General features: G+C 42.3%; 1 long non-coding RNA gene across 1 annotated transcript in view; it reads right to left on the minus strand.

The window, feature by feature from the left end:
- Window positions 1-807: 807 nt before the first annotated feature.
- Window positions 808-16,950, minus strand: part of LOC137538525 (uncharacterized) — a 163,845-nt gene continuing 147,702 nt past the window's right edge. Inside the window, exon 3 of the long non-coding RNA XR_011024817.1 lies at window positions 808-908. This is a non-coding gene — a long non-coding RNA (uncharacterized lncRNA). The remainder of the gene's footprint in view (window positions 909-16,950) is intronic.

Raw genomic sequence — 16,950 nt, forward strand, 5'->3', positions numbered from 1 at the left:
GAGTGCAAACATTATTTTAAACAGAAGATGAAAACTTATCTCCTAGGAGAAAACTTAGGAGAAAAGTGAGTTGGATCAGGCCCAATGGATGTCAATAGATGGGCCAATGGAAACAGAAATGGAAAATGGATCCATTACCACATTTGTATAGGGTGCCAGTGCGGCATAGTGTAAACTGAACCATGCAGAGATATTTTGAATTACTACGATCACCTGCTTCTGTTAAGTCTCCTTTAATTATTTCAATGCATGTCAATGGATGGGCCAACAGAAACAGAAATGGAAAATGGACCTGTTACCACATTTGTCAGAATGGATCAGTTGCCAATCCGGCATAGTGTGAATCGAGACATACAGTAGGGTTTTGGATTATTTCAATTGCCTGCTTGTGTGTTGAGTTTGCTTTAATTCTCTTACCTGGCACTGACCACTTTGGAGAAGCAAACAGGAGATTTCTCATTAAACCAGGCCTGGAAAAAGTCTTCCGAGCCTCCTAAACTCCATGCAAGAACAAAGAAGGCTTCTTCGAAGAGGAAGAATAGACTTCACGTGGTGAAACTGAAGCCATTCCTCTACGTAGAAGTACAATCATGCTCGGGATATTAAAATGTGATCCATTATGTGTTTTATACAAATTGGTTCTTGGGGGAAATGACTTTTGCAGAACTAACTTTCAAATATTTTGGTTCTTAGAAGAAGAGAAACGGGAACTGCACAAGAAGGCACACGACTTTAGCAAACAGTCCATATTATATTTCCTATATTTTTTTTATTTGTTGCATTTTGTGTTTTGAATTTTCACACTTTGAACATAGTACTTCATACAAGGTCCAGCTCTGTTCAGTTGCCGTCTTTGTGGTTTCTTCTCTTTTCTGTATGTAACAGCTTATAAGGTCCAAATCATGCAGCTATAAAGAGACAGAACAGAGTTTAATTGAATAATCGCACAAGATTTTAAATATTTATATTACAATTCATGAGTTGATCAGATCATAACTCCCTCCAGCACTATTACCCCCACCAGGGCCATTTCTGAACATGTCTTAGAAAAGGCACCTTTTTTTCACCCCCACATGCCATTAGAGCAATTTATAATTTCAATTTAGGGTTCACTCTCTTTTCTTCTCATTTGTTTAGTCGGCTCCACCTCTTTGTGACCATGTCTACTTTTGCACACCAGATGTGTCTGTCAATCAATGCTTTTTTCATCTGTTTCCTAGGCATCTTCATAGCTTCACATATGCTGTCTATCCATCTTAGCCTCTGAAGTCCTCCTTTTTTTGCATTCATTTTTTCCAAGCATCAAGGCTTCACTTCCACTGTATCTTATAATGTTATGTAAAGCTAGACAGTTTCCTAGGGCACCACCTGCTGCAAGGGCCACTTTATCATAATCAGCTTCATGTGTTACTTCCACCCCTCATTTCCATTATGTATTTAGCAGCTATGTGAGCTTAATATGGTTGTCTGGTGTCCCTTCCAGCAGGTGGTGTCCTAGGAAACTGCTCATGGTGCTAATGTCTAAAAATGTCCCTGAACCCCACCTTCTTCTGGGCATTAGAAGTTAGGAAGCACACTTACAGTGCTTGCTGCCTGTTTTTTTTTTTTCATAAATTAAGCAGGTCACCTCAAGACTACTAGCAGTGAAAATATCTGACTGATTCACACCTGTTTGCCCACTTTCTGCAGAATGTTATTTTTTCAATAAAGTTAGTTAATTAAAAAAAAACACCTTATTTTTTATTTTTTCTGTGGAATCCCCTATTTTTGTGGATGTACGCTATTATGTGTTATCTGCATTTCTGATTGGCAACCAAGGTATACTTCAGTATTCTCTGATTGGCCTAGTAGTTGAGTTTTGTGATTGGCCTAAAAATTCTGCACTATTCTGACTTCCGTGGTACCAGAGGCGGGACAAGGTCCTCCAGCACCCAACGATGAGACAAGAAAGTGCACCCCTCCATCCCTCCTAAAGCAGCCATCACACACTGATTGCTATTAGACTAAGAGGCGCCCCATACTTCCAAATGTAATAGCAAAAGAAAAAAAAAGTTGGTTTTGACTTATGCAATCGTTCACAATATGCATCTGCATTGTGCTCTAAGCACAAAGGAACACCAGATTGCAAGCATAGTTTTGGTAATGCGGTATTTCGCCGAACTCTGATTTCCGCACTCTGATTTCCAATTTCCACTGCATAAAGCTGATTTCTGATCGGAAATTCTGCGGAATTCATAAATTCATGTCTATCTCCTAGGACGGGCTGTTTTATCTAAATACTGTATATTCCGGCATATAAGATGACTGCGCGTATAAGACAACTTTTCCAGTTAAAATATAGAGTTTGGATTATACTCACCGTATAAGACTACCCCTCTTCCAACGCACATCAAATAAAAATGAAAAAAAAAACATCTTATACTGGTGCTATGTGTGAACAGACACTGGTGCTGTACTGTATGTGGTACCCAGTATATAACAGTATACAGGTGATTGACTGGTTGGATTGGTCAACTTTCCCTCTCCCTGAGCGGATTGTTCAGCTCTTCCTGTCAACGAGGCGCCAGGTGTAATCTGGACGGACTGCTGTTGTATATCCTGTCACATTTTGCCTGATGAAGCGGGTGTGAACCTGCGAAACGCGTTGCAACTAAACCCTGGAGTGTACCAATAAATGCCCTTTATTTTGAATACACAGCTTGTTGTGTCTGCTTATGGGAGGTAAGCCCACCACTTCCTCCCAAGCTATTTTAAGCATTTTAATCATTGTTTTTATCCTTTTGGCGCCTCTGGTCCTTCTTACTCCCTGTCTACCTGTTTATCAGAGCGGTATGGAAGAATAGATCGTGCTGTGCCCATAAAACACGCCTCTCTCACCTGTCTGGCCCACCCTTGTATCCTATTTACCTCTTTCTTAGATCTCGCACATGCGCGCCTGCGCCGCTTCACTACAGTCCTCAGCAGCGAGATCTGAGAGTCGGTTACAGGATAGGGCATATCCCCCGGCATCAATGACACCCGGCGTATTAATGACATGTCTTAATACGCCAGAATATACAGTAACTCTAAAAATGGTATGTATACAGTAGATTTGCTTGTAGCCTCTGAAATGTGTATTCATATTCCTGAGACACTTTTTATGCGTTTAGATACTAAAAATATATCTGCCAGTGTGTATCTCACACAAGATGCATCATTTGCATAAACTGTAAACTGATATCCTAAGTTACATTTGACAGGCAGGAGTACATCCTGAGCCTGTTAGAAGTACCCCTAAGGATACGTAAAACGCTGGCTGAGAAAGTGCGGGTTAGACTGGAGGATTGGAAAGCTACCAGACTTTAATCTTTATTTTTTTAATAATACATAACATGCTTCTACTTGTCATTCTGGATGCAGTAGTACACTTATAGGTGTTTTTGACAGGTTCCCTTTAATTGCTACATTATGACATTATTAGTGTGCAATGACAGCTCACAAGTGCTTGTCATATATCAGGCTGAAGGCAGAGAGATGACTTAGGTAAGACCAAAGAAATACCTGCAAACAGATACACTGGGAAATTAAATAAGAGACCCAGCGGGGAGCCGCAACACACGGGAAACAAAGTAAATTAAGCCACGTTCAATTACTCCCACTGCATTAATCACAACCTGTGCGCAGCTCCACCAATGTTAGGGGCTGCAGAGAGCAATACAACTACTCTGCACTGTGCAGAGGATTAGTAATAATGAAAAATCACTAATAAGATATAAACAGGCTGTAATGTCATTTGTGTCTCTGAATCTGACAGATCTGTTTTAGACTATAGAAAGCCTTATGGAATAACGATGCACTGTCCATATGTGCATTGTTTACAGCATAAGAGTGCTTTTTAGTGTCACGCAGTTTCCCAGACCCGTGTAGGCACTTATTACACTATAGTATATTTACATGTAGGAGCTTTTTAAAGCAAACCAGAAGTGAAAAAAAACATATGATTTATTGAATTGTACCTGTAGTATGGATAATGAATAAGACATTAGAAGCAAAGAAAAGAGTCTCATATTTTTATTTTCAGTTAAACAGCTTTTGGTGTAAAATTGCATCAGACTGTCACCATTGCAGTTTTAAAACTACACTCTGTCTTTTGAGCTATAAAACAAAGCAGAAATAATGACCCTTTGAACTTTAACCTCCTTGTCGGTTATCCCGAGCTGAGCTCGGGGTAACCCGCCGCGGAGGATTTCTCAGGCCCTGGTGGGCCGATTTACATAATTTTTTTTTATTACACGCAGCTAGCACTTTGCCGTCGATTCGCCTCTACCCGCCACGTTAGAGGCCCCCCCCCTGCCGAGACCCCGTCTGCAGCCTGGCCAATCAGTGCCAGGCAGTGTTGAGGGGTGGATCGGGACTCCCGTGACGTCACAACGTTGACGACGTCGGTGACGTCATTGTGATCGTCGCCATGGCGACGGGGAAGCCCTAAAGGAAATCCCGTTCAGAACGGGATTTCCTTATGGGCATACGCGCCGGCGGCGATCGGAGGGGTGGGAGGGATGCCGCAGGGAAGGGGGCATCATGTAGCTAGCGCTAGGCTAGCTACATGATAGATAAAAAAATTATGCAAAAAAAACCTTCAGAACGGCAGGGAGGTTGATGCAGTAAAACTTTATCTCAAGCTGTCTCTCGCTGTTTCTTGGCTGTTTCGGTGCTTCAGAAAACATGACTGTATTCGACCCAGTGGGTGGAAGAGCTCAGAACAGCTATTTTAAATAGATAATAACTGAAGTTTTTTTTTACTTTTCCTGTACTGTCAAACAGTATGAGACTCTTTTCTTTGCTTCTAATGTTCTATTTCTTAGCTGTACTACACATACAATTCATCATCCCATAAGTATATTTTTGCTTCAGGTTTGCATTTAGACTGCCACAGACATCTATAGGCATGTGTGTAAGTTCGCTTCCATGCGCCATGGACTTCTTTAGTTGTTTTTTAGCCAAACTACTTTCATCTTCAGGCATTTTTGTGTCCCCATATTCCCTTGCCACAGACGTCTCAAGACATTTAGTACAACGTTTTGGCTCAGAGTCAACTCTTTACTTGACTTTAAAACATGGAACATGGAAATAATTCTAAGTTGATGCAGAAATACGAAAATATTGCTGCAAATCCATGCAGCTTAAACATGGACCAATCATATGCTTTGACTGTCTGATTTGATTAGTCTATTTACAGCTTATCATTAGCATAATACTCAATCATCTCACATGTATTTGAACCTCACTGACAATCTCAACTGACTAGTGTGGACTTTGGTACATGTAGATTTGTGTAAGATATCTAATAAATACAATTCAAACATAGGTGGCACATGGCAGCCAATAAGCTATCCCTCCCCCCTGGACTGCCCCCCCCCCCCACACACACACACACACACACACCTATCAGAAAGCCAGCACACTGCACACAGCAGCCATTTTTCACTCTGCAGATAGGAGAAGTGTTAGTTAGGCCTGTGTTCTGTGTCCCCGATGGAGTTTCTTGCTGCTACAGTACCAATTCACCATCTACATAACCACAAGAGCCCTTCTATGGCTGTGTTTTGATCTTGTGATATTGGTGTTCATGGTGTCCACACCGTGCACATTAGATACATGCATACGAGCATAACCTTAATAATCACAGCTCCAAATCTGCAGGGTTTGTATAATAATTGAATCAAAAAGAGAAAAGCATCCCCTAAAGAATTGAATCTGGCAATATGTACAAATCGATCCAAGTGCACATATCATCAAAATAATCAAAAGTATTTATTAAACAACAAATTCACATGCAATTAAAATCCATAAAAAAAACCCATGTAATCACACAATATGTGGATTGCCGGTCCCATTAAGGTATATAATTAATATATAACATCAATATTTATGGTCTCAATCAGGAAAAATAAGGTGCTAGTATAAATATAAATACAAGGACAACCTAATGCCAAAACAGTGTGCAAATCTGTTTGCCAGTCAATTGGTCATAAAATTTAGTGCAATAAATACAAAATTGATATAATTAAATGCAGCAAAACCCCTGCTAGGATCGTGGGTTGCAGTTCACACCCAGGAAAACCGGCATATGCGCTGCAGTCCACAATGCACCTATAATCCTATCAAACACAGTGCATTAACAAAATTACAATCATAGGATCAAATACAAAAAGTGCATAACAAGTGCAGAAAACGGGAGTCTTCATGCAAGACCTCCTTCACCGTACAAACAGAATAACAAAAGTGCATTTGTGCTTAATAACCTGAATGAGAGAACTTACAGGTCCTTCATCTCATTATGTAAGTATTTATTTACCTGGGGGTTCTTCTAGCCCCCCGAAGTCTTCCTGGTCCCTCGCCCTCATCCCACACCATTCTGTTCCCACAGTGTCCACCTCCGATCGCCTCATCCGTGGCCCTGTGCCACATGCCTCCTGCCATAGGCCAAAATCTCTCTCTCTCTCTATCTCTCTCTATCTTGCTGAGCACCACTCATTAGGAGCACTCTGCACTCTGCATCTGGGACTGCTGTGATAGATGCAGGCTGAAAGGGAGCAGTATGGTAAGTAGAAAGTTACTGCCACTGGTATGGGAATAAGGGGTGTCTTTTCCTGTGGACACGCCCATAATTGGTAAATTGTTGCCAATCAATTTCTAAGACATTAAGGCCCATATGCAATTCACTTTTTCTCCTAAGTTTTCTCCTAGGTGATATTTGTACATCTATACAATAAAATCAATGTGTCCCTGCATCCTTGTGTGTCCCTGTGTCCGTGCATTTTTCCCATTGCGCATGTTCGGCACGCGGGCATACTTAGGACAGCAGGAGGGCGGGTGCAGGGGGTGTGTGGGAGTGCAGCCGTGTGCGCACGTCAGGGAGTGCGGTCGTTGCGAGGGGGGAGATGGGAGTAGGGGGTGAGGGGGTCGCGTCCGATCCCTACTGCCCATTTTTAAATTGGCAGGCTGATTTCTAGTCTTACCAATAAAATGCCTTTTAAGCCATCACCAAAAAGAAAATACTTGGAATAATTTTGACAGTACTTTTTCAGTCACTGAGTGCTAAAAAGTTGTGTTAAACAGAGGATTAAAAATTATCTCCTAGGAGAAAACTAAGGAGAAAAGGAGAATAAGGCCCTCAGTCTACCTAAGTAGAGTTACACTTTAAAAGCCAAAGAGCTGCCCTTTACTTGTGTCACCTGTTAAATTATTAGTGAAGAATGTTTCAAATGAATTCAATAATAACAAATTAAGGAGGAAAGAAAAAAAAAGAAATACGCAGAATATAATTAATACAGTGATTCAATAAGCATCAAATTGGCACATAGGAAGTTATCCTGACTCAATTAAATAGCATCATAATCTTTACCACTCTATTAAAGCCTATTGCTATTTAATCGTGTTAGTTATCTTCTGGAAATCCAATTAAATATGCTTAATGAAATAGCTGTGAACTGTTACATATTAGTTAGCATACGTTACAATCTGTTGCAGTTCAATTACATTTTAATAAGTAATTGGTTATAGATCAATTGGAAGCATCCTGCATGCAGCGATGTGCTGTGGCGTTTTTCTCCTTCACGCAGATCAGGCCTGTCCTCGGCGTCACACAATCGCACGCCGCTTCTGGCTTCTCTGTCCTCAAAAGGAAAATTTCACTCCAAAAAGATGTAATGAAAGAAAATAAATGGTCTTAGTGTAGAAAATAGATTTCTTAAAGAGACTCTCCCTCAAATCAGCATTGCTTAAAATCTAGGCTCTCAATACATGGCCTGTATATATAATTAGATATATAAATAGAATAAATTATATTAAAGAGAATCTGTATAGTTAAAATCGCACAAAAGTAAACATACCAGTGCGTTAGGGGACATCTCCTATACCCCTCTGTCACGATTTCGCCGATTCCCGCCGCATTAAAAGTAGTCAGAAACAGTTTTTAAAAGTTTGTTTATAAACAAACAAAATGCTCACCAAAACAGGAAGTAGGTTGATGTACAGTATGTCCACACATAGAAAATACATCCATACGCAAGCAGGCTGTATACAGCTTTCCTTTTGAATCTCAAGAGATCATTTGTGTGTTTCTTTCCCCCTGCAGCTCTCACCCACTGAAGAGTTACAGGCTGATTGTTTCTTCCTGCAGACAGCTCTGCTCGTGTCTGTAATTCCTCAGCATGTGACTCCTTTCACAACAGAGGATTTATTCAGCTTGTAAAAGATAAGATAAGAGAAAAGCTGGCTAATGTAAATAACACACACACACACACGCACGGGAGTGTGCATAGAGGGGCCTGGAGGGGGGCGTGCATAGCAGATCAACACTGAAGAGTTGGCAGTCTTCCAGACACAGGGCGACAAGTCCGACAGGGGAAAGATACATTGATTTATTACAGAGACAGTGATAGTAGAAAGTGCTGCAGTAAGCCAGAGCACTTTAGAACAGGTTTAGGAACTTGTAGGATGGTAGAAAACAGGATGACATTTTTGTTACAGAGTCTCTTTAAAGGACAACTGAAGTGAGGGGTATATGGAGACTGCCAAATGTATTTCCTTTTAAAGGGAAGGTCCAAGCAAAATAAAAAAATGAGTTTCACTTACCTGGGGCTTCTACCAGCCCCATGCAGCCATCCTGTGCCCTCATAGTCACTCACTGCTGCTCCAGTCCCCCACTGGCAGCATGCCGACCTCGGAGGTCGGCGGGCCGCATTGCGTACATTTTTACGCATTCCAGGTAGTGCAAAAACATTAACACATACATTTTTACGCGTTGGTGGATCAATGCGTAAAAATGTACGCATTAAACCACTAACGCGTAAAAATGTATGTGTTATTGTTCCTGCACTAGCGGGAATGCGTAAAAATGTACGCAATGCGGCCCGCCGACCTCCGAGGTCGGCATGCTGCCAGTGGGGGACCAGAGCAGCAGTGAGTGACTACGAGAGCACAGGATGGCTGCATGGGGCTGGTAGAAGCCCCAGGTAATTGAAACTCATTTTTTTATTTTGCTTGGACCTTCCCTTTAAAGAGACACTGAAGCGAAAAAAAAAATATGATATAATGATTTGTATGTGTAGTACAGCTAAGAAATAAAACATTAGGAGCAGAGACAGAAGTCTAATAGTGTTTCCAGTACAGGAAGAGTTAAGAAACTCCAGTTATCTATGCAAAAGAGCCATTGAGCTCCACGACTTTCAAAGTCACAGAGAGCTCTGTCTTCTGAAGCTTGTTATCTCAACTGTCAGTCACTGTATTTTATTTTTCTCTGCAGAGGACAGTCAAATTTCGCTAGCCTGCTATGTAAAATCATTTGGCATGCTGAGTAGTGTGTAAACTGCAGATATTAGAGAATGATGCAATGTTACAAAAAAAACTATATAACTTAAAATAAAAATATGAGAATATTTTCTTTTCTACTAGTGTGCTAGTAATTATCTGTACTACACATACAATTCATTATATCATAATATAATGATATATCAGTTGCCTGGCTGTCCTGCTGATCCTCTATTACTATCAGCCATAGACCCTGAACAAGCATGCAGCAGATCAGCTGTTTCTGACAGTATTGTCAGATCTGACAAGATTAGCTGCATGCTTGTTTCTGGTGTGATTAAAGCGGTATCGTCACCATAAAAATCAAATTTCAACAGCAACTGGTCTGAGTGTATTAAGTGATAAAGATGCTAATCCTGCATTCAAAACTTTCAAAACTTTTTCTGCTGTTATGATTTGGAGTTATCACATACTTAAGGAACACTGGCCCTTTAGTAGTCGTGCCAAAGAATTGCATGCTGGGGGTTCTTTTTATCTATAATCTATTCCTCCTCTCCCCTTTATTTCCCTGCCAGCTTCTTATCTGAAACCTAATCCCCTACTCACTTGTGTTTACAAGCAAGGCTGAGGTGACTCAGCGATTGGAGGAGACAAGAAAAAAAGTAAAGGGCAGAAATGACATCACGAGTTAGCCTTAACTGTGGGCAAAAGACATGGCCCCCACCAGGAACAGAATTCTCGCAATTTACTATATAACATTCACTGAAATCAAAACGTGGACAGTACAGGATCTTCTCAAAAAATTAGCATATTGTGATAAAGTTCATTATTTTCTGTAATGTACTGATAAACATTAGACTTTCATATATTTTAGATTCAAATACACACAACTGAAGTAGTTCAAGCTTTTTTTTGTTTTAATATTGATGATTTTGGCATACAGCTCATGAAAACCCAAATTTCCTATCTCAAAAAATTAGCATATTTCATCTGACCAATAAAAGAAAAGTGTTTTTAAAACAAAAAAAGTCAAGCTTAAAATAATTATGTTCAGTTATGCACTCAATACTTGGTTGGGAATCCTTTTGCAGAATTGACTGCTTCAATGCGGCGTGGCATGGAGGCAATCAGCCTGTGGCACTGCTCAGGTGTTATGGAGGCCCAGGATGCTTCGATAGCGGCCTTAAGCTCATCCAGAGTGTTGGGTCTTGCGTCTCTCAACTTTCTCTTCACAATATCCCACAGATTCTCTATGGGGTTCAGGTCAGGAGCGTTGGCAGGCCAATTGAGCACAGTAATATAATGGTCAGTAAAACATTTACCAGTGGTTTTGGCACTGTGAGCAGGTGCCAGGTCATGCTGAAAAATGAAATCTTCATCTCCATAAAGCTTTTCAGCAGATGGAAGCATGAAGTGCTCCAAAATCTCCTGATATCTAGCTGCATTGACCCTGCCCTTGATAAAACACAGTGGACCAACACCAGCAGCTGACATGGCACCCCAGACCATCACTGACTGTGGATACTTGACACTGGACTTCAGGCATTTTGGCATTTCCCTCTCCCCAGTCTTCCTCCAGACTCTGGCACCTTGATTTCCGAATGACATGTTAAAGTTGCTTTCATCCGAAAAAAGTACTTTGGACCACTGAGCAACAGTCCAGTGCTGCTTCTCTGTAGCCCAGGTCAGACGCTTCTGCCGCTGTTTCTGGTTCAAAAGTGGGTTCATGCTTTCATCTGCTGAAAAGCTTTATGGAGATAAAGATTTCATTTTTCAGCACGACCTGACACCTGCTCACAGTGCCAAAACCACTGGTAAATGGTTTACTGACCATGGTATTACTGTACTCAATTGGCCTGCCAACTCTCCTGACCAGAACCCCATAGAGAATCTGTGGGATATTGTGAAGAGAAAGTTGAGAGATGCAAGACCCAACACTCTGGATGAGCTTAAGGCCGCTATCGAAGCATCCAGGGTCTCCATAACACCTGAGTAGTGCCACAGGCTGATTGTCTCCATGCCACGCTGCATTGAAGCAGTCATTTCTGCAAAAGGATTCCCGACCAACTATTGAGTGCATAACTGAACATAATTATTTGAAGGTTGACTTTTTTTGTTTTAAAAACACTTTTCTTTTATTGGTCGGATGAAACATGCTAATTTTTTGAGATAGCAAATTTGGGTTTTCATGAGCTGTATGCCAAAATTATCAATATTAAAACAATAAAAGGCTTGAACTACTTCAGTTGTGTGTATTTGAATCTAAAATATATGAAAGGCTAATGTTTATCAGTACATTACAGAAAATAGTGAACTTTATCACAGTATGCTAATTTTTTGAGAAGATCCTGTATAATACATGTGTTATGTAAGTAGATCAAGTATTTATCTACTTATATATGTGTTTTTTTTCCCTGGCATAGTATGGCTGATCCTACTGCTTTAAGACCCTACAGTAGCCAAATAGATAAGCTGGGCTGCAAGGGAACTGGTATTGTTTAAAAGGAAATACAAATGACAGACTCCATGTCACTCTCATTACAGTTGTCCTTTAAACTAGGACACGTTGTTGCTAATATGGCAAAAATGACGCCTACTGTGTGTATGGGGAGTAGTACAAAGACTTACCGCATCTCCCTTGCCCAACATCGGCCCGTTATAAAGTGCTGGTCATTCAGCAGGGTCAGCGCATGCGCAGTATATCCATGGGAGGGCACGCAGACTCCCGTAGAAGATGTACCCAGCACGCGTGCCCTCTGAAACAGACATATTACGCTGTGCATGTGCAGTATGTCCACTTGGGCACCTTGTGACCACTCTTCCCCGCCGACCTCAAGTCCAGTGCGCATGTGTACCAGGTACGTCTTCTCCTGCAGATATACTGTACATGCAACATACTGCACATGCGCCGACCCTACCAACCAAAACTTTAGAATGGGCCACTTTGCAGGGAAACGGAGGCTGACGCCAGGGCAAGGGAGGTGCGGTAAGCCTCTGCACAACTCCCCACACACGCAGTAAGCACCATTTTTGCCATACTTTTAGCACTGAGGTATCCATTATGATGTAACAAAAACAAACTTAAATAAGTATGTATAGTTAAGGGAAACCGGTAACACCCTCCCCCTCCCCCTCAAAAACAAAAAAAAATAGATACTACAGTAGAGGGAATGAAGCCTGGTAAATCGTCGATCTTATCCTTCCCACGCAGGGTCCCTCTGAACCAGGGGCATTGGTAGGCAGAAATGCTTTCAGTGTCTCTCTGTGTCCAGGAGCTTCTGCACAGTCAGAGAATGTGTCACATTCCTCACTTGATACAATTAAGTAAACACAAGATAACATTATCTCCACTTTGGATGCGTCCAAATTTCTCTGCACTGAACTTTCAAGTCCTGTGTGTAACCCTTTAAATGCTGTTCTAGTAAAAAAAAATGCTGGTTGTATATTATATGCTGTAAACAATTTTTTTGGAGCAAAGAAGAAATGCTGGGTTTCATTCCACTTTAAGGAGCCTTGCAAGATGGGCACCAGGCTGTGAGGGTGACCAAGGAGAGGCAAGTGAAAGGGTGTGAATATAAGGGAGCCCCATCAAAGTTTTGCTGGAGGGAGGGGCATGATCCGTAGTTACGCCCCTCACTCTGCGTTATGACTTGAGTTATACACATAAATTTCCTTTACTCAAAAAACATGTTACACCAGGCAATGAATGATAGTCGCAAAATCCTTAATCATTTCGTTTCCTTTTAGGGTTCTTCTTCTTCTCAGCGATCAAAGACACGCGTGCCTTCACACAGTGTAAAACACTTATGCTGCTACTCTTTAAAAAATTGCACTCACAAATAAGCATGTACAATTATTAATAAGCTTAGAAGCCGGGGGAGCCTGCTCCAAAACCTGAGCTTGGACAAAGTCCTCCAGCCCTCAAGGCAGAGATGCTACAATATGTCTACCTCTCCACGCCTTGGACCTGATTCTGCTCATGCGGAGACTGAGAACCACCCCCCCCCTACACACACACACACACACACACACACACACACACACACACACACACACACACACACACACACACACACACACACACTCACACACACACACACACACACACACACCATCATCATCAGGCTGTGCTTGTAGCTTGATCACTATTCAGCCCACCTCTCCTCCTGCTCTGTGCACCCATCCACAGGATTCCTACTCACAGCATGAGGTCAAAATGTGGCTGGTGGCAGCCTAGCAGAGATGCATTGCTTGGCAACAGAAGCCCAGTGCCAGCACGTATATTTAGCAGTAGTAGTAGTAGCCTAGTATTTAATTTGGGCGCCAGCTATTACTGTGCCTATAGTTTGAATACTGTTACTTTACCATTGGCTTCTCTAACTTATACCTAACGCTAACCCACTCCTACCTAAGCTTAACATTAACACCTCCCACCCCCTTTTTACCTATGCCTAACACTACCTTCCCTCACACTAACACCCTCCCACCCCACCACCACCACACACACACACACCACACAAACACAGGCATACACCGACCCCTAACACTAACCTGCCCTATACCGTCTTTATTTGTGTGTCTCAGTCAATTTGCGGTTTAGCCGGTTTGTTACCCTTGCTGCATGATAGCTGGAGATCAGCCATATAATAGCAGAACTCAGGTGCCCAATTAAATCACTTGGCGTGCCACATTTTCAATTTACATTGCAGTCTACAGTGCAAAAATACATTTTAACCGATCAGTTTTGCAGGAGACACGATCGCTATATATCTGTGGGTGCCGACACCCAACACTTTGCCGGGAGCGTTCTGCACATACACCATAGCGATCCTCCCATACTGTGCATGCACAGAAGGCTGCTGTGAGTGGGGATGCCATGAGGAGGCGCATGGCAGACCAGCTTTGCTGGTGTCACGGCTGCTGGCTGGAGGGTCGTGGAAGGACAGAGAGAGCACAGGATAACTGCAGGGGCGATGCAAGAAGCCCCTGGTAAGTTAAATTGTCTTTTTCTTCGGACTTAAGATTTCCTTTCATTGAAAATAGCAGTCTGTATATTGAAATGTAGTTTTGCTCTTCTCAGCCGAACACTGCCGTTACATAATTTGTTGCAACTTAAAGAATGAAACAGTGGCCTTGCTTTGGAAATTACACAATATGGCAGAGCACAAACAATCAAAGTCTGCCCGACTGACCCAGCCAATGTTTAATAGCGGAAGAAGACTCTGTTGGCTGTGCAAACATTAACTCTGTCAGTGCCCCGTCAAGGTGTCCAGAAATGCCACAGACAAAGTTATGTTTTGCTGGTAAGAATCTGCTTCTTGTTTGCCTTTCTCTCAGCAAATAGAAAGAACATTTCTCTCTGGCTGGCTGAGACTCTCTGGCAAAAGGAGGAGAGAGAGGGAGCTAGAGTTAAATTGTCCAGTAACCCCTTCTGTGCTGTTAGTGCATTCTGTTCTTTGAAGGCGGACTAAGGGCACCATTTTTATTTTTATAAATATTATTGTAACAGGAAACAGATTAACAAGTGAGGGACAGCTTTGCAGAAAGAGGGAAAAAATGTAAATCCTGTTTTTTTTAAGTGATTTTGTTTTCCTGTTTGGCACAACTTTACAATGCTTGGCATGCCTTGGCTGGAATGTGGCCCAGTCTGACGAGGGCTGCCATTGGCTGCAATTTGTATTGTTGCTAAGGGACTGGACCAATTGTTTTTTTCGGACCTCTTAAGCCTGCCCCTATAATCTGGTCTGAACCTGAAACTGTCCAGGCTGGAAAAGTTTTCACTGCTCCTGCGTGATAATATAAAGAAAACAAAACTCTTACAGAAAAACTCTAAAGATGTGTGCCAGCCAGGCTCACACAGCAGCTGAGAGGGAAAAGTGCCCTGGTGGGTATTTTTACTGGAGCTGTAGGGGAAGATAACTGCTGCGTTTTATCCTGTCAGAGCAGCTCTATTGTGTGTGTATGTGTATGCACAGCCTGAAGGTATGAAGCAAGGCTAAAGTTCTAGAAATTACTTTATTTGCCACTCTGTCAACTCCATGATGATATTTCACTGTCACATTCCCTATATGTCTTGCTTTGAAATATACCATCCACTGTAGAAAAACATTTCACATCTCTCTTTTCAGTTTTTCCTCTCTCGGGTCTCTCATACTTCTTATTTACACAGAGAAAGCAATGGGATTACTCAGAGCCAGTGTTGCTTGTGCATTTTCGCCAAAGTCATTTTTGCATCGAAAATACTATTTACGGTATGACTTAGGGAGTATGTTAGCGAAAATACATTGGCCTCTATTCACATAACTTCTCATAAATGACTTATTTATCACCTAATTGATAAAAAATAATGTGACCATTCTCAAATGTATTACAAAATGATTTTCAAGGTCATTTTCACTCAAAAGTCATATCTTACATTATTTTTGCGAAAATAAATGCAAAAAGAATATCGGCATTTTGCTCATTCCTGCTCAGAGTCAGAGCCCAAAAACTCCTACCTTGGTTAGTCAATAAACTGATCTATGATTTTTAAACAAACTTCACTAGCTTCTATTCACTTTCATTAATGTTTGCAACTCATAAATGCTTCCTGTGTCAATGTCCCATGCACACTCAGCATCAGTCAGCCTTTCAGTTTTGGCAGATGCAAAACATGTGGTTCCAAAATAAGCAATGAGAGGCTATATACGATGCAATATTGTGATTGCTGCAGGTTTTAGTAGCTATAAATGACAATCATATTTTCATGAACGGGGCAGCTGCGGCGAACAGCGCCGCCGCAGCTGCCTCCATGCTGCCACCCGTCCTCCCGGCGTCTAGGACGCCGAGGACGGAACGTACATTTGGTAGGGAGGTCACCGTCTCACGCGGGCGCACGCACAGACGGGACCTTTAAGCTGGGAGGAAGCCGATCAGCTGACCTGCTGGTCAGCTGATCGCAGAGGAGACTCACGGTGCCCAGGATTGGCTGTGTGCAGGGGGGGGGGGGCGTGCCAGTGAGGTCTCCTCTGCTTCTTAAGCCTCCGGGCTTCAGTCTGGCGCTGTCTGCTGTCGTGTATACCTCGCGTGTTAGCGCTCAGACCTTAGACTAGATCCCAGGTGTTGATATCAGGGACTTCACACCTAGACTAGGATATTGTTATATTGTTCTGATTACCTGTGTATGACTCTTGGCTAAACTCTGACTCTGATCTCGCTTTCTGATTCTGTACTTCTGCCATTCTGCCTTAAAGTTGCTGAACCTCTGCCTGATTACCGATTACTCTCCTGCCTCACGATTCTGTGCCGACACTTACCTCTCTGTTGCTGAACCTCTGCCTGATTACCGATTACTCTCCTGCCTCACGATTCTGTACCGATACTTACCTCTCTGTTGCCAAACTTAGCCTGTCAGACCATCCTACTCACCAGTGGGCGCTCGCCACTGGTGAGGTGCTAGCTTCACCAGCTCCTCTGGTGACGTTATTCTTTAGTGCAGTATTGTTTGCATTTTCTGCTCCTAGGCTGCAGTACAGTCTGAATCACCTGCTTCTCAGGCGATCATTAGTGCAGTACTGTTTGTATCTCCTGCTCCTAGGCTGCAGTACAGTCTGAGTCATCCGCTCCTCGGGTGATAGCTCGGCTGCAGTACACTCTGAATCACCCGCTCCTCGAGAG

This window comes from Hyperolius riggenbachi, chromosome 11 (genome assembly GCF_040937935.1).
Source record: "Hyperolius riggenbachi isolate aHypRig1 chromosome 11, aHypRig1.pri, whole genome shotgun sequence".
Taxonomy (NCBI): domain Eukaryota; kingdom Metazoa; phylum Chordata; class Amphibia; order Anura; family Hyperoliidae; genus Hyperolius; species Hyperolius riggenbachi.